The following is a 19489-nucleotide window of genomic DNA, read 5'->3' as shown; positions in this document are numbered from 1 at the left end:
CCAGTATAGCCTGTTTCTCCAGTCTGTCCCAGACCAAAGGTGTGATGCTGGGGTAGAATGTTTGTTGTTGTTTGGTGTGTTGTACTGTGAAAATTATCATGTGAAAAATTCCTTGAGGGGGAGAACCACAAGGAACACAACTTATTACTGGTTTTGTTTTTGGAGTATTGTTTTGAATTTATCTCACCAGTGTGTAAGACAATGTTGTAGTGTGTGTGTTTTTGAGGGTTTGTGTTTGATGTTTGTGTTTTATTGTCTGAGGGCAAAGTTTGGTTTTTCAGCAAGAGTGAATAGTTTTGTGTGTAGAGCTTCATTTATACCTGAAAATAGGTTGTTTGGGGAATTGGGTGAGAAGTTATGTATTTGTGTTTACTGTTTTGAGAATATGAGGCATAGTTTCAAGAAATGTTTAAGCAATCGAGAAAAACTGTAAAATACATGTTACAGTAAATGTCACAAGACAGCATGCAAGACATCTTCTAAAACATGGAACACAGTGAATGGTACCAAACAGTACTGATGGAGGTCATATAGTAGGATATATTGCACTGTAGACAGCAGAGAAAAGTAGTTTTTTTACCTGTGCTCTTGTATAATGCCTGAATTACTGTAGCAACAGTATATCTGCTGAGGTTGGGCTGAACTCTCTGTTCAGTCTCTCTCAATGTCAACCCATGGTTTACAACATGGTCAACCAAGGTTGCTCGAATACCATCTGATAAATTTGGTCCCAGTCTTCTTTGTCCACATCCTCCAGTTCTACCTTTTCCTCTCCCTCTCTATACCCACCTTTCTCCATGGGCTGCCCCTATCATCCTAATGCTTCCTCTTCCTCTTCCTCTTGCTGCGACATTGCCTTCATGACATTTTTGTTGAAGAGAGGTAAATTCACCTGTTACCTTTTCATAGTGCTTACACCTGATCGTTGAGATTACAGTTAAGCACCTAAGTGTCTTCACACCTGACGGCCATGTTTAATTAATAGGTTTATGGGGTGGTATTTTGGAAAGCAGTGTTTTGAAAAGGCAATGAAGAGACATTATGTTAGATTTCTGTGTGTAATATAGAGAAGTCCATTTAGTGTTTTGCAAAACAATGTGTGTAGTGACACTGAGAATGTTTTTATAGTTGTGCAGATCTGGGCTGAGGTCTTTCTCCTTGAGTGTAAGGTTTTAGCAACTGTGTGTTATTTTCAATTTTAGTGTGTAAGCAATCCTAAAAAACTGTAATGAGCTGTTGAGTACTGAATTTATGGATCACATATAAATGATATCTATACCCAACACAGAACTAAAATCAATTATTAGATTCTTAATTTGTTTAAGGTTTCTAATTTGGCTAGCACTTAGCCAACCAAGTGACGGATGAATTTGCACAGATGTTAAATAAATAAATAAATACATAGAATAAACTCAAGGTTTGACTGGATATATAACTTTAGATTTTAACAATGAAAGATTTTGGCATCATGTTTTTTTTTTTTGTCTGCTTGTTTTAAAGTCATAATGACAACATTTACATTTGCATTCTGCACACATCTGTTTACATTTGGTTTCCTTTACTTTTATTGAATGTGTACGTGCATGTGTGCACTTTTGAATGAGAAAGCCACATTTCGTTCTACAGCCTCCATGGAACTCCTCCACACTAACACAATCAAACTGTCAAACAGAAATATGATGTGCTGTCACCTCTGGTGTCAAATAAGGGAACTTCGTGGTGGAATAAGCCCTACATCTGTCATCTGACTTCACAATCAAAATCGTCATCTGATGAGTTTGTGAAATAAGCATAAGACAAGATGAGACAAAGAGATGTGACTCACTAACAATTGGAGATTGGTAAAACCCCTGTCCATCACAACCTGTAGAAATATATCTGCTTCTGGAATTGCACTAAAAGTGTTTGTCTGTAAAAAATAGTTCAATTAGATTAGAATTAAAATTTGTTAATTCATAAATAGAATAATGGATAAAGTGTACTCAACACCTGTTGAGTAAAAATAAAAGCCTTCACTTTCATTTAATGACATTTTACCTTTTCAGTAAACATGTGCCATTTTATGTTTAACCATTGGTTGTTGCATGAATATTTCATTGTTTAGACATTTTGCTTGACATAACATTTACAGACAATGACAATATAATTTACAGACAATGTCATAGTTGTAAATGAGGACACACAATGAACTGAACAAATAAGCTGAAAATAAACCAAAGCAGTCACAATGACTTGCATATTTCTATCTTCAGGAACAGTGTGTAAATGACAGATATAATAATGAAGCAGTTTGAGTGTGTTTTCTTTTTTTACTTGTGTGGCTTAGTAATTCTCTATCTTGTTTTATCTGATTTAATCAGAGGTGGGAGCAGAGAAGTCAAAGAGGAGGACTGGCACAGCAAGTTTTTGCTGAACAAACAAATTCAGCCTGTTTCCGCCTCTTTTACTCTGAGCAAATGCAGTCACTTGACCACTGGCACAAATCGAAGGATAAGAAAGAGAAAAATGGATTTGTGATTTTAACCATTTGACTGACTGGCTGCAGAGAGCTTTTCATTTGCCTGAGACCGCATCCAATAAAAACAGTAAGACAAATGTTTTATTGGGAAATCGATAGACATTCATCATTTTTATAGATGTTATTGTATGGATAAATCTTAACAGAATGTTACGATTTTTTTGCAGGTTTGTCTATGCAAAACATCTTCAATGCTGTGGGTTGGTCCATGTCCCTTCATCAGGTTCTGTTGCCTATATGCAAGCCACTCCTATCTTTTTTTCTCTCCTGTACTCTTCCACACCAGGCAGGCATTTGTATGTCTTGCGGCGTTGGCATACTCGTTCCCATAGCGTTTAGACCAGGTGTGCCCAACCCTGCTCCTGGCGATCGACTGTCCTGCAAAGTTTAGCTACAATCCTAATCAAACACACCTGAAGCAACTAATTAAGGTCTTCAGGCTCACTTAAAAATTAAAAGGCAGGTGTGTTTGATTAGGGTTGGAGCCAAACTTTGCAGGACAGTCGATCGCCAAGAGCAGGGTTGGGCACCCCTGGTTTAGATGCAGCTCGAGTTACTGAAGGGAATGTCTCCAGGTTATGTATGTTATCATGGTTTCCAGAGGGAATGACATGCTACGTCTCAGTGCCATACTTCCGGCAATCCTGCCAGTGACGTTTCGCCCCTTCCATTGGTCTGATTACACAGATGATTCAGTGCCTGGTCATGCTGAAAGTGTTCCCATAGCATTTTAATGCAGCGTCTCTTTCCCTTGGGGGACCATGGTTATATGCGTAACCTGGACACGTTCTTCATGGTCAAAGTAGCGGTGCATAACTAGTTATTGGTATATTTCACATCACCCTCCGTTGGTGAAAGTAATCATTGTTTTGAATGTGCTGTAAAATGGGGACATTTCTGGGGACAGCTCCAGTCAGGGTCAGGACTCCAAAAAACAGGACTGTGCCTTGGAAACGGGGATGTCTGGTCACCATACTATACACTCACCTAAAGGATTATTAGCAACACCTGTTCAATTTCTCATTAATGCAATTATCTAATCAACCAATCACATGGCAGTTGCTTCAATGCATTTAGGGGTGTGGTCCTGGTCAAGACAATCTCCTGAACTCTCAACTGAATGTTAGAATGGGAAAGAAAGGTGATTTAAGCAATTTTGAGTGTGGCATGGTTGTTGGTGCCAGAGGGGCTGGTCTGAGTATTTCACAAGCTCCTCAGTTACTAGGATTTTGTAACGACTGGGTGAAGGAGTGGCAGGAAGCAAGTGCGAGACAATGAGACAATACAAAACTGAGACACAAATAACGCTGGGAGGAATGCACAGTCCAAGATGGTGGTGAGGAATGACGAATCCGGAAGGCGGAGGTGAGTTGGCAGCAGGAGAGGGTGACACAGGAACTGTGGGGAAGCGAGTCGAAGGTAAGTGGTGTTGCTTGGTGGTGGGTTGCGTAAAGTGGACGGGGTTCCGGGGAGACATGGACATCCAACGCAGAAACACACAAGAAAGCAAGGCATAGGTTACAAACATGAAACAACGCTCTCACGAACACAAGACGCTAGACAAGCCAATATATAGGGATGAGTAATGAGTTACAGCTGTTGCTGATGACAATTAACGGAGACGCCCACAAACTAATCAGTGCTGACTCGTAACACACAGACTTCACCTACAAAGTGCAAAAACCCAGAGATCACGGTTTACTACCCCCCCCCCCCTTCCCTCTCTAAGAATGCCTTCTGGAGTTCCCAGAAGGGCCTACCTGCTGATTGTAATCATCAATTAGGGAGTGATCCAGTATGTCCCTAGCAGGTACCCAACTCCTCTCCTCCGGACCGTAACCTTCCCAGTCCACCAAGTACTGGAATCCTCGTCCCCTCCATCTCGAGTCCAGTATACGATTAACCAAATAGGTCGGTTCCCCATCTACGAGACACAGCGGCGTGGGAACCGGGGTAGGCGGATTAATATGTGAATACAACACGGGTTTAATTTTGGCCACATGGAAGGCGGGATGTATCCTCCTGTACGCTGGAGGTTGTTTGAGGCGGATTGTCACCGGACTAATGTTCGTAGAAAGCCACACCTTTTGACCCACGACGTAAACGGAAGGCTTTGACCGGTGGCGATCGGCCTTGGCATTAGTCTCGCGGGCTCTTGTCCAGGTGCGGTGGCACCTTTGGACAAATGCGGAGGGGACCGCGACTTCCGATTCCAGGCTAGGAAAAGCTGGTAACCTAAGCTGCACTGAAACGGAGAGAGGCTGACACTGGTAACGAATTGTGAGCGTACTCCACCATAGAGAGTTGTTGGCTCCAGGAAGAAGGATTCTTGGAGACCAAACATCGCAACGTTCTCTCTAAATCTTGGTTGGCTCGCTCAGACTGCCCGTTACTCTGGGGATGATAACCCGAAGACAGACTAACCGTCGCTCCTAGCAATTTACAAAATTCCTTCCAAAATTTGGATATGAATTGGGATCCCCTGTCAGAAACCACGTCTACCGGGAGGCCATTTAACCGAAAGACGTGATCTAGGACAGTGACCACTGTCTCCTAGGACTACCTACGCTGTAGGTAATTTGGGCAAGGGAATGAAATGTGTCACCTTCGAGAACCTGTCCACTATGGTCAAAACGACTGTCATGCCATTAGAGGGTGGCAGGGCAGTAACAAAATCTAGTGCGATATGTGACCAGGGTCTTGAAGGGACAGACAGTGGTTGAAGAAGCCCATCAAGAGGCCGGCTAGACGACTTACCACTGGCGCAAACTGAGCAAGCCAAAACAAAATCGTGGACGTCACGAGCCATAAGTGGCCACCAGAATCATTGTTTAACTAACCCCTTGGTTCGGCTTATCCCTGGATGACAAGCAACGTTAGAGCAGTGACCCCACTGAATAACTTCGGACCGTAACTCTTCCGGCAAAAATAAACGATTTAGTGAGCAACCGGGCGGAGGCGTTACCCCTTCTAAGGCCGTCTTGACCTTCGATTCGACCTCCCATACGAGTGCTGAGACGACTATTTTCTCAGGTAAAATACACCCGGGAGTCACCGGGCGGGCGGAGGGATCAAAAAGACCTGACAAAGAATCGGGTATGACATTCTTGGAACCCGGGCGGTACGACAGAGTAAAATCAAAACGACCGAAAAAAAGTGCCCACCGAGCCTGCCTGAAATTGAGTCTTTTGGCAGTTCTAATGTACTCTTAATTCTTGTGATCGATCCAAACAATGAAAGGTACCCCTGACCCTTCCAACCAGTGACGCCACTCCTCTAAAGCTAATTTGATGGCCAACAATTCTCTGTTACCAATGTCATAATTGCGTTCAGCAGGAGATAAACGATGAGAGAAAAACGCGCAGGGATGCATCTTATCGTCTGAGGCAGCACGTTGGGAAAGAACTGCTCCTACCCCCACCTCTGATGCGTCGACCTCCACCACGAACTGCCGTGTGGGATCAGGGGCTACAAGGATGGGAGCCGAAACGAAGCGGCTCTTGAGGTTGGTAAATGCAGTTTCGGCTGCATCCGACCACCTGAACAGAGTACTGGGGGAGGTCAAGGCAAACCCCAGAAACCGCTGTAGGGCCTTACGGGAATCTGGAGATGGCCAATCTATCACAGCCTTAACCTTGTCAGGATCCATACGTATTTCCTCGGACGAGTCGATATACCCTAGGAAGGGGACAGACTGTGCATGGAATACGCATTTCTCCGCCTTGACAAAAAGCCCATTCTCGAGTAATCTCTAGAGCACTCGTCTGACGTGTTGAACATGTTCCTGGAGAGATGAAGAAAAAATCAGTATGTCATCCAGGTAAACATATATAAACTGATCTACCATGTCTCTCAACACATCATTAACGAGTGCTTGGAAAACCCCTGGTGAGTTGGAGAGCCCGAACGGCATCACAATATTCAAAGTGCCCTCTAGGGGTGTTAAAGGCGGTTTTCCATTCATCCCCCTTCCTGATGCGGACCAAATGATAAGCGTTACGTAATTCCAATTTTGTGAATACGGATGCTCCCTTTAACCTCTCGAAAGCTGAAGACATCAATGGTAACGGATAGGTGTTCTTTATCGTGATGTTGTTCAGCTCTTGGTAGTCAATACAAGGTCGCAAAGAACCATCCTTCTTACCCACAAAAAAGAATCCTGCCCCCGCTGGAGAAGAGGAAGGGCGGATGAACCTCGATGCCAAGGAATCAGAAATGTATTTCTCCATGGCCTCCCTCTCCGGAATAGAAAGAGAGTAAAGCTTGCCTTTAGGACGGAGACTTACCTGACACTAAATCTATAGCACAGTCGTAGGGACGATGCAGAGGAAGAGAAGTAGCATGGGACTTACTGAACACCTCCTTCAGGTTCAAGTCCTCTGCGGGCACGTTTGATAACACCATGGTCTCTTTCTGAAAGACAGAAACAGGCACAACAGGACAAGCAGAAACCAGACAAGACTCATGACAACTTTCACTCCACAAGGTGACTGTGTTCGAACCCCAATCCACTCGTGGATTATGTTTGATTAACCAGGGGTGTCCTAAAACAATGGTAGCTACAGGGGAGTCCATGAGGTAAAAGGATATGGTTTCACTGTTGTTGCCTGAGGTGAGCAGAGTTATGGGTTCAGTGTAGTGGGTGACGTGGCAGTTCCGGGCCATTGAGTGCGGTGACATGGATGGGATGAGACACAGGAAGGACTGGAAGGGTCAGGTGACGTGCAAGGAGAGAGTCAATGAAATTACCTTCGGCCCCAGGGTCCAGAAGGGCGTGACAGCCATGAGTGTGGTTCTCCCACCGCAGTTTCACCGGAAGGAGAGTCGATGATGTGGTTGAGGACTTCCCAGCAGAGATCCCACCCGATAGTAGTCTCAAACTTACTACCTGGCTGGCTCTTTTTACCGGGCAGGAATGGATGGAATGCTCCGAGCCACCACAATATAAGCATAGTCCTTGGGACCTCTGCCGCTCTCTCTCCCTCCGGGTAAGCCGAGCTCTACCCACCTGCATGGGTTCGTGATCGTAGATGGGACCATGTTCTGACCATGAGACACAAGTGGTGTTGCTTGGTGGTGGGTTGCGTAAAGTGGACGGGGTTCCGGGGAGACATGGACATCCAACGCAGAAACACACAAGAAAGCAAGGCATAGGTTACAAACATGAAATAACGCTCTCACAAACACAAGACACTAGACAAGCCAATATATAGGGATGAGTAATGAGTTACAGCTGTTGCTGATGACAATTAACGGAGACACCCACAAACTAATCAGGGCTGACGCTTAACACACAGACTTCACCCACAAAGTGCAAAAACCCAGAGATCACGGTTTACCAACCGTGACAGATTTTCACACACAACCATTTCTAGGGTTTACAAAGAATGGTGTGAAAAGGGAAAAACATCCAGTATGCGGCAGTCCTGTGGGTGAAAATGCCTTGTTGATGCTAGAGGTCAGAGGAGAATGGGCCGACTGATTCAAGCTGATAGAAGAGTAACTTTGACTGGTATTCGGCAAAGCATTTGTGAAGCCACAACACGCACAACCTTGAGGCGGATGGGCTACAACAGCAGAAGACCCCACCAGGTACCACTCATCTCCACTACAAATAGGAAAAAGAGGCTACAATTTGCACGAGCTCATCAAAATTGGACAGTTGAAGACTGGAAAAATGTTGCCTGGTCTGATGATTCTCAATTTCTGTTGAGACATTCAGATGGTAGAGTCAGAATTTGGCATAAACAGAATAAGAACATGGATTCATCATGCCTTGTTACCACTGTGCAGGCTGGTGGTGGTGGTGTAATGGTGTGGGGGATGTTTTCTTGGCACACTTTAGGCCCCTTAGTGCCAATTGGCCATTGTTTAAATGCCACGGCCTACCTGAGCATTGTTTCTGACCATGTCCATCCCTTTATGACCCCCATGTACCCATCCTCTGATGGCTACTTCCAGCAGGATAATGCACCATGTCACAAAGCTTGAATCATTTCAAATTGGTTTCTTGACCATGACAATGAGTTCACTGTACTAAAATGGCCCCCACAGTCACCAGATCTCAACCCAATAGAGCATCTTTGGGATGTGGTGGAACGGGAGCTTCGTGCCCTGGATGTGCATCCCACAAATCTCCATCAAATGCAAGATGCTATCCTATCAATATGGGCCAACATTTCGAAAGAATGCTTTCAGCACTTTGTTGAATCAATGCCACGTAGAATTAAGGCAGTTCTGAAGGCGAAAGGGGGTCAAACACAGTATTAGTATGGTGTTCCTAATAATCCTTTAGGTGAGTGTATATGCAGTTCATTCACTCAGTAGCTGTCTCCAAAATGTCGTTTCTACATGTTAAGTGGGAGTGTAGTATTTTGTGTGGTTCATGGGGAATATGTGCATTCGAGGTCTAGGTTTCCCTGGCGTGTTTTTATTTCTTTTTCTTTTGTTACACTCAGTGTAATGACTGCTAACGAGTTACCTGATTGGTGACTGGAGTGATTGGCGCTGTATTTAAGTCTCCTGAACCATGGATCTATGGCTCCCTGCTCTCATGGCTTCCTTGATTGAAAGACAGATGTGTTCTTTATGTAGCATTGTGCCCATAGTATTTGTTAAATGATTGCTATGAGACATTTGATGTAAACCACTATCTTTTGCTTAGTTATGATTATTTTTGTTAAATCCTGATCCTTATCTAATTGGGGCATTGTAGGGAGGTGGGTGCCTTTTTAATTTATTATCCATTTTCTCCTGGTTATGATAATTAGGGAGGGAAGTTTTTATACTTTTTTTCCATTTATTTTAATTCTAGGTTAGTATCTTTTAAATCAGTTAGCTCTGTTTTGTTATTTGTTTTGGCTTTTCCCCCATCTGAAGCTTATGTTGCTCCTTATCTACTTCTGTTTAATATATTTACCTTTTCACTTTAAAGCATGTTTTTGGTGTTTTGACGTCTTGGGAGAGAAAGCGGGGACTTCAGGGAGTCTGTTTATTGGCTCCCTGTTTATTGTTATGAATGTTCAACGGGTCAACGTCATACTAATTTAAATATGCTGCTAACCACAGGTTGAGAACTGTAGTTCCAACCACAAAACTTTACAATCCTGTTTACAAATGTTTGTTAGAACAAAACCCCTTAAATATGTTGATAATGACAGAACTTGCAACCTGGCTAACTATGCTTTTGGGTGCATTTCCCAAAAGCATAGTTAGCCAGGTTGCAAGTTCTGTCATTATCAACATATTTAAGGGGTTTTGTTCTAACAAACATTTGTAAACAGGATTGTAAAGTTTTGTGGTTGGAACTACAGTTCTCAACCTGTGGTTAGAGAGCAACACTGACCCAACCAATGGACTGAGCTTTTGGTAGGGCCTGTTTGTTGACCAATGACAGATTAGAATCAGTGTTCAGGAAACCCGAAAAAATTGCTAGTTTACTTTATATAAATTGTTAAAGATTTCACGAACCACAACCTGAAGGTGAATGTTTTTATAGTTACAATAAAAGGCTGTTTACTTGGTAAAAAAAGTCTAAACTACTAATCAGATGACAATAAACGTAATAAAGTGTGTACACCACGGGTTTCAGCCATTGCAAATTTACTACAAACAGTAGGCTTTGTAGGTTTAATAAGTTAAATTGTAGTTCAAGCATCTTGCATTTATCTCATGCGCAAACTTAAAGGGTTAGTTCACTCAAATATTAGAATTATGTCATTAATAACTTACCCTCATGTCGTTCCAAACCCGCAAGACCTCCGTTCATCTTCGGAACACAGTTTAAGATATTTTAGATTTAGTCAGAATTCTCAGTCCCTCCATTGAAAATGTATGTACGGTCTACTGTCCATGTCCAGAAAGTTAATAAAAACATCTTCAAAGTAGTCCATGTGACATCAGAGGGTGAGTTAGAATTTTTTGAAGCATCGAAAATACATTTTGGTCCAAAAATAGCAAAAACTATGACTTTATTCAGCATTGTCTTCTCTTCCGGTCTGTTGTGAGCACGTTCGCTGCAGTGTAGTGATATCCAGTTTGCGAACGAATCACTCGATGTAACCGGATCTTCTTGAACCAATTCACCAAATCGAACTGAATCGTTTGAAATGGTTCGTGTCTGCAATAAGCATTAATCCACAAATGACTTAAGATGTTAATTGGCCTGATCAATTACTTCAATGTTTCACCTAACCTGAGCACTCCATTAGGACACATCACACTTTTATCTTTTCTAAAACATCACAATGCTCAAACTCTTTAAAAATTCATGGGGCAAATGATGCCAGTAATTGGCACCTAAGCTTCTTAACAATAAACTTTACCTGCTGCTTTTCGATTTTAGGTGGGAGCTTTTGCCTTTTTATCAGACTGATGTAATTGAAAGAGACAGAACATGAGAGAGAGGGATTGGGATGGGGACTCGACACATGACACTGACGTGCACTACAGTTTAATGTTTTAATCTCACTAACTGCTGCAACACTTTCTGTGTTTTTAAGTGTAACATAGATAAAGGCAACAACATTAAAAGCACATAAAATGTATATGTTAGTCCAACACACTTTATAGACAACAATAGTTAAATTTTTATTTTGGATGCAGTATTAAAATGAATAAAACAACAGCTTTAAACTGATTAAAAGCCACTGTGGCAGTACAATTGTTAAGCTATAATAAAAAAAAGTTTCTTCAAGTAACTTTTGACATTCTGCCTAACTCATGCTCTCACTAAAGTGCATATCAAATTAACCTTATTGTCCTCATTATGTCATCTCTGACGTTCCTAAACCCTTCTGCACGTTGTTGTTCACAAGTTGTCTTTTTATTGTGGCCTCTTTCTCACATGCCACCCAGTGGAAGGAGGATCATTTGAGTTTGTCACTATCAAAGCTTACTGTCATAGCGCTCTGACACACATCAAAGGTAAAGCTCACAACCTTGGGCTGCCCCGCTCTTCATCATGCACAACAAATCATGGATGCATTTGTTTAATTCTGTGAGAACAGCATGTCGTATTACAACAAAAAAAACTGGCTTTGTGTTTTAGTTATTTTACCAAGGTAAAGTATGCATGCTCCAAGGAACAGTGTAAAATGAATAAACCCCCTTATCCATAGTGTGCCATCAGAATGAGAGTCTAAACAGCTGTTTGTAAGAAACAAATCAATCATTAAAATGTTTTGATTTCAAACCACTGCCTCTGGGTGTCACGATTCACTACGTGCAGGAGTGAACAACAATATAATCCAACACAAGGGAACCACAAAAACACACATAGCTGATAAAGTTCAGATAGATAGAATACCAGACACTGAAATCAGAACAGGACTAACTATAAATACACAAGAACTAATGGGACACACCTGGGAGCCAATAAAACTAAAGGAGGGAACACAGCTGACAACAATGGAACATAATGGGAACAGGAAGGACCAAATAAGGGCATGGAACCACATGAACTAAAACACACACAAAACATGGAACGTCTGAAAACATGGAACATCTGAAAGTCTGACACTGGGTAAAATATGAGTCACTGAAAAAAAGCAGAACAAAAGAGGTATCTCAATAAAATTTGTTTTTATTATACATATACAAAAGTGAAAAAGTGCAAAATATTAAAAACAGACCAAAGACCAGGGATGTATTCCAGAAAGCACGGTTAACTATACCCTGTACAGTTAACTATATGGTCAGTTATACCCTGAACCTTGCTAACTCAAGGTATGTGTACGTAACAACAAAAGTAAGTTAATTCAACTCAAAATATGTTCCTGGCTTCTCAAGACATTCTCAACAGAGAGAGGAATCTACAAATCACTTTGGAAACGGATACTAAGAAAAAGTGTGCCATGCTGTTTCTTATTTTGTTCAGTGGTCATTTATATGCTTGGTGCATATTGCCACCTAATTGATGGTTGTGCAATAATAGATTTTTTCGTTTACTCTTTAATCCTTGAGAATAAGTGTTATATTGTTTGTTTGATGCTAATTATATATTAAGTCATTTCACATATGTATTTATTATATAGATACATTATAGAAAATGCTGATCCATGTGTGAGATGATAATATACAATGTACTGTAATATATATTAGTTAATTAAACATTACCTTGTCATAATAGTGTTTTATAATTTATACAGATGATAAAATTTATACAAACTGATATGCCAATAAAATATAATAACCATATGAGTTCGGTACAATACAGTTATTTTATATTGTACTAATATATTGTACCAATATATATATATATATTAGCTGTATTGTACTAATATATAATATTGTGTGCTATCTGTCATGCCCACTGAAGGCTCGTCAGTAGATCATGTGCTGATCATGCATGCGCTGATAGTGCTGAAGTGAACCAACCCTGCAACACAGCCTGCTCTGGAGCAGGTTATCTTCAGAGAGCTAGTTGCTATGGTTACTTACATAGCCTGAAAGTTACCACCAATTTTGGAACCGTTACCGATGGTAGCTGAACAAATTTTAGAGTTACAGGATTAGTTATGAGATGACAAAGCCAAACCTCTCCAATCCACCTTTGCTGGTACCATGATGCTGATCATCAACTTTCTTTGTCAACTCAGGCTTTGATCCAGAGTTTGTGGAGCATGTGCACATGAATGTGTGACATCAATGGCGAACAGCAAATCATGAGCCTTGCAACTCAAAGCAAGTTTGATTTACTTCTTGCGAGAGACCCAGCGAGATTCAAAACTAAAGGTTAAAGGTTTTGCTAAAGGTTAAGAGATTAGATTAGATTAGATTAGATTCAACTTTATTGTCATTATGCAGAGTACAAGTACAGAGCTAATAAAATGCAGTTAGCATCTAACCAGAAGTGCAAGAATATAGTGTTATATATACATATAAGTGCAGAGTAAGAGAAGCTATGATTTATAGAATGTACAGTGGAGTTGCTATATATGGTATTAGGCAAAGTATGTACACAATATAAATAGGAATGCAATGTAGGATTATATACATTATGAACAGCAGCAATGTAAGAAGAGTGGTAATAAATACAGTTGGTTGAGTGTACAATAGTATTGTTAAACAATGTATTCTATGCAAAATAACAGTAGTGCAATGATATTTTTTATAGAAATAGTTTACAGTGCTTTGTACAGTAACAACTTTAGACAGTTTACAGTGTAATAGCTTGAACAATGTGCAGTCTGTGCAAAATATGAGTAGTGCAATACATATACAGTATGTAAAGTATGTATGTTTAATTTAAGATTGAAGAATATGACAAATTAAACGTTATATGAAACATGAAAGAGGACAAATAAAACACATGATCTTGCTCTATCAGTGCAGTCACAAGTGAAACTTTAAAAAAGTTAGTTTATACATTTGAAAATATATAACAATAGAGACTCGAACATGGCTATGTTCTAGGGTTAGTTGACCTTAGCGCTATCAGCACATCCATGATCAGTGCTTGATCTACTGACAAGCCTTCAGTGGGTGTGACATATAGCACAGAATGGTACAGGCCATTGATCTTAATCAATGAGGGATAATTGCCATACCAACCATTTTCCTTTACAAAAAAAAAAAAACATAAAACATACAATATCCATCTTTTCATTTAATCCAGTCGTAGTTAATGATTTCTACTCAAAAATCCCCAAAACCTGGGGTCATGGAATGTCATGATTCATGATGTCGCTGTCTCTCTCGGCTTGTTTAGTGTGCAGGTGTGTGTCTGTGGGCATGATCCTTGATCACGTCTGATTACAGCACCACCTGCGTCCCATTGTGTGTGTCTATTTAAGTGCAGTTACTGGTGTCTCATGTTGTCAGATCGTTGTGGTTCTTCCCTGTGTTCCGTTCTGTCCCCTGGCTGTGTTGGATTGTGGATTCCCCCTGTTGTTCTTCGTCGTGTCTTCTTGTTCCCTTCACCGGAATCACGAGCACCTTCAGTGGGAATTCAGCACTGGATCACCGAGGATTATCACTGTTGTCCACAGAGGTCCCTGCATCATCCACCATCAGAGCTTGTGATCGTTGCCAATCTCCATCTGTGTTCCTCATTCATTGTAGTCTGTTTGTCTGACCTATTACATATCTTGTCATTAAATCGCCTTGCACTTGCATCCTGCCTCTGTGTCATTATAGAATGATCTGACCACACCATGGATGCAGCAGGCGCTACTAGCTGGAACGATTTCGCTTCTCGCAGCATGGCGAGGATGGATAAACAAGAGGAAGGCATCGCCAACACAGGTCGGGCGATCCAAGCTCTTGTGGCGCAGGTGTCCGAGCTCACCCTACAACTCCAACATCTGAGAATCCCCACTGCGCCACCCCCACCACCAATTCTACCAGTTTCCCCTGAGCCTCCTCATCAGCAAGAGCCCCGTTTACCCACACCAGAGGGATACTCAGGTGAGCCCGAGTATTGCAGAGCATTCCTTACCCATTGCTCGATGTATTTCTCATTGCAGCCTCAGACATTTCGTCAGGAGCAAACCAAGGTGGCGTTTGTCCTCACCCTTCTCCCGGGCAAGGCGGCTCTTTTAGGCAAGGCAGTGTGGGGAAATCAGGATCCATGCTGCACCTCGTTCCAGGCACTCTCATAAGAGATAGAGATGAGGAGGGTTTTTGATCGTGCGGTGGGCGGTTAGGGAGGCAGCCAAACTACTCCCCGATCTTCGCCAGGGGGAGAGCTCTGTGTCGGAATACTCCATCCAGTTCCGCACCCTGGCTGCAGAGTGCCATTGGAACGAGGAGACGCAGTGGGACCCGTTCCTCTATGGGTTGGCTGACCGTGTCCAGAGGGAAATCTACATGCTGGACCTTCCGCTCAAACTTAACGGTCTCTTTGAACTGGCATTAAGAGTCGACACGTCCATCAGCGAATCCATTCTCGTAGCGCAGAGGACTCACGCATGGACAGAGAGGACACGGTCAGCCCCGTCTCTGATCCCTAGCCTATGCAGGCAGGTAGAGCTCGACTTTCCCAGGAGGAGAAGGAGAAATCCCTAGGACTTTGCCTCTACTGCGGGGGGCCACTTCATCCACTTCTGCCTGATAAAGGGATCAGTCCCAGTCAATACTAGGAGACTACTATCGGGTGGGATCTCTGCCGAGAAGACCTCATCCACACGCCTCCCGGTAAGACTAAGGTGGGCAACCCATACGCACGACACCAAGGCACTACTGGACTTTGGGGAGGAGGGTAACTTTTTGGATTTTAAACTGGCTCAACAACTCCACATACCCATATTCCCCCTCACTCACAAGATATACATCAATGCTCTTAATGGACAGCAACTCCCCTACATTTCTCATGTCACCGGATCCATAAACCTCATTACTTCTGGCAACTACTCCAAGAACATTACATTCCTCCTCATGGACTCACCTGGCACACATAGTTCCTGGTCACCCCTGGCCCACTCTGCACAATCCCAGTGTCGATTGGGTACACAATTCCGTGTCTGCTTGGAGTACCCCATGTCATAAGTCTTGTCTTGTGTCTGCTTGTTCGTCTGTGCCGGTTTCTGTGTTCCAGGAAAAGGCAATGAAATGGTCTAACGTGCCCGAGGAGTACCAGAACTTGAGGGAAGTGTTCAGTAAGTCCCAGGCTGCTTCTCTACCTCTGCATCATCCTTACGACTGTGCAATATACTTAGTACCAGGTAAGACTCCGCCTAAAGGCAAGTTATATTCACTTTCTGTTCCAGAGAGGGAGGCTATGGAGAAATATATTTCTGATTCTCTGGTATCCAAGTTCATTCGTCTTTCCTTATCTCCGGCGGTGGCGAGGTTCTTTTTTGTGGAGAAGAAGGATGGATCTCTGCGACCGTGTATCAATTACCGGGGGCTGAACTACATCACGGTAAAGAATACTTATCCTTTGCCGTTGATGTCTTCAGCCTTCGAACGGTTACAGGGAGCATCCATTTTCACAAAATTGGATTTACGTAATGCTTATCATTTGGTCAACATAAGGGAGGGCGATGAATGGAAGACCGTGTTTAATACCCCTAGGGGGCACGTTGAATACTTGGTCATGCCCATCGGGCTGTCTAACTCCAGCGGTCTTCCAAGCACTCATCAATGACGTGCTGAGAGATATGGTTGACCAGTTCATATATGTTTACCTGGATGACATATAGATTTTTTTATCTTCTCTCCAGGATCTTGTTCAGCATGTCACATGAGTGCTTCAGAGGTTGGTAGAGAATGGGCTTTTTGTCAAGGTGGAGAAATGCGTTTTTAATGCACAGTCTGTTCCTTTCCTAGGGTATATCGTCTCGTCTGAGGGAGTGCGTATGGATCCTGACAAGGTTAGGGCTGTGATAGATTGGCCAAGTCCAGATTCCCGTAAGGCCCTACAGAGGTTTCCGGGGTTTCCAATTTCTATCTGCATTTTATTCGCAACTACAACCAACTAGCCGCACCTCTGAACGCCTTGACCTCCCTCAAAATGAAGTTCAGGTGGTCCGATACAGCAGAGGCTGTATTTTCCAAACTCAGTAGTCTTTTCGTTTCAGCTCCCATCCTCGTTGCCCCTGATCCATCGTGTCAGTTCGTGGTGGAGGTCGACGCATCGGAGGTGGGGTAGGTGCAGTACTTTCCCGATGTTCTCCCGCAGAAGACAAGATGCATCACTGCACGTTTTTTCTCATGGTTTATCACCTGCCAAACATAACTATGACATTGGTAACAGTTGGCAGTCAAGTTAGCGCTGGAGGAATGGCAACATTGGTTAGAAGGCTCAGGGGTACCTTTTACTGTATGGACCGATCACAAGAACTTAGAATATATCAGAACTGCCAAAAGACTCAACCTTAGGCAGGCTCGGTGGGCACTTTTTTTTGGTCATTTTGATTTGTCTCTTTTGTACTGCACGGGTTCCAAGAACATCAAACCCGACTCTTTATCTCGTATTTTTGATCGTTCCGAGCCCACATCTACTCCAGAGTGTATTTTACCCGAGACTCTAATTGTCTCCACTCTCAAGTGGGAGGTCGAATCGAAGGTCATGACGGCCTTAGAAGGGGTAATGCCTTCACCCGAGTGTCCACCGAATCGGTTGTTTGTGCCACAGGGGTATCAGTCCGATCTTGGCATGAAATTTGTAAATTACGGGGGGCGAGTGTCTGTTCATCTTCAGGGGTTTCATCCCCAAAGCAATGGACAAAGTGAGAGAGCCAACCAGGATTTGGAGAGAGTGTTGCGATGTTTGGTTTCCAAGAATCCTTCCTCTTGGAGTCAACAACTCTCGATGGTGGAGTATGCCCACAATGCGTTACCAGTGTCATCCACGGGCCTTTCTCCATTTGAATGTAGTTTAGGTTACCAGCCACCAATTTTTCCCAGTATGGAATACGAAGTCGCGGTCCCCTCCGATCATTAGTCCAGTGGCAGTCCGCCTCAGTCTTCCTCCTGCATACATGAGAATTCATCCCGCCTTCCATGTATCAAAAATAAAACTTCCATTCACATATTAACCCGCCGGTCCAGGTTCCTCCCCCGCCGCATCTCGTAGATGGAGAACCCACTTATTTGGTTATCTGTATTCTGGATTCGAGAAGGAGGGGATGCGGAGTCAAATACTTGGTGAACTGGGAGGGTTACGGTCCAGAGGAGAGAAGTTGGGTTCCTGCTAGGGACATTCTGGATCACTCCCTGATCGATGATTACAATCGACAGGCAAGTCCGTCGAGGAAGGCGTTCCTAGGGGAGGGGGTACTGTCATGGTTCACGAATTCGCTGTCTCTCTCTTGGCTTGTTTAGTATGCAGGTGTGTGTCTGTGGGCGTGGTCCTTGATCACGTCTGATTACAGCACCACCTGCGTCCCATTGTGTGTGTCTATTTAAGTGCAGTTAATGGTGTCTCATGTTGTCAGATCGTTGTGGTTCTTCCCTGTGTTCCATTCTGTCCCCTGGCTTTGTTCGATCGTGGATTTTCCCCCTGTTGTTCTTTGTCGTGTCTTCTTGTTCCCTGCACCGGAATCACAATCACCTTCACTGGGATTACAGCACTGGATGACAGAGGATTATCACCGTTGTCCACCGGGGTCCCTGCATCATCCACCATCAGAGCTTGTGATCGTCGCCAATCTCCATCTTTGTTCACCATTCATTGTAGTCTGTCTGTCTGGCCTATTATATATCTTGTCATTAAATCACCTTGCACTTGCATCCTGTTTCTGTGCCGTGATAATGAAGGCTTTGCAGACTCAAAATGATGAAAAACTGGAGAACTTTGATCTTGTCTCCTGATAGCACTCATATGTTCAACAATTCTAGTGCAATGCACATTTTTTTTTACCTAATACAGTAAAGGGCAAGTTATGTATCACATGTAAAACAACTCATTTTTGTAAAGGGAAATTATTTGCATGACAATTATCCCTCATTGATTAATTCCTCATGAGCACTGAAGAAAGCATGGGTTGAAACGTTGTTTTTTTAATATTTTGCACTTTTGTCACTTTTTCACTTTTGTTTATGGATAATAAAAACTACATTTTTGAAATAAATTTTCTGGTCTGATTTGATTGTTATTTTTTTCAGTGTGCAGACAAATTCAGTGACTTGTTGGACTAAAGATTTTTCCTTTTTTGCTCTACGCACCTGAGAACTCATTGATCTTTGTGAGCACACACAATTGTTTGATAAAATGGGTCCTCCATTCATAGAAATGATGTTCTCATTAACAAGGTTCGGGAGGAGCGCGACAGATATTTAGCCAACACAGGTGGACCACAACACAGGTGGACCACAATCTAGTAATCAATCCCACAGTATAAATATCGCTGACTTACCTCTATCCATTGACGGTTAATCAGCATTCGATTCGCTCTGTCTGTCATCTTATCACAGACCCAGTCTTCCTTCCAACGAAGAGATCTGTACCGGGGATTTTTCAGATCTGCCACTTTTTCTGGACCCACGATCACTCCTACCTCGCCAAACACGGCCGCCGAACACCAT

The sequence above is a fragment of the Carassius carassius genome, chromosome 46, assembly GCF_963082965.1.
Source record: "Carassius carassius chromosome 46, fCarCar2.1, whole genome shotgun sequence".
Lineage (NCBI taxonomy): Eukaryota > Metazoa > Chordata > Actinopteri > Cypriniformes > Cyprinidae > Carassius > Carassius carassius.
This window is presented reverse-complemented; position numbering follows the sequence as displayed.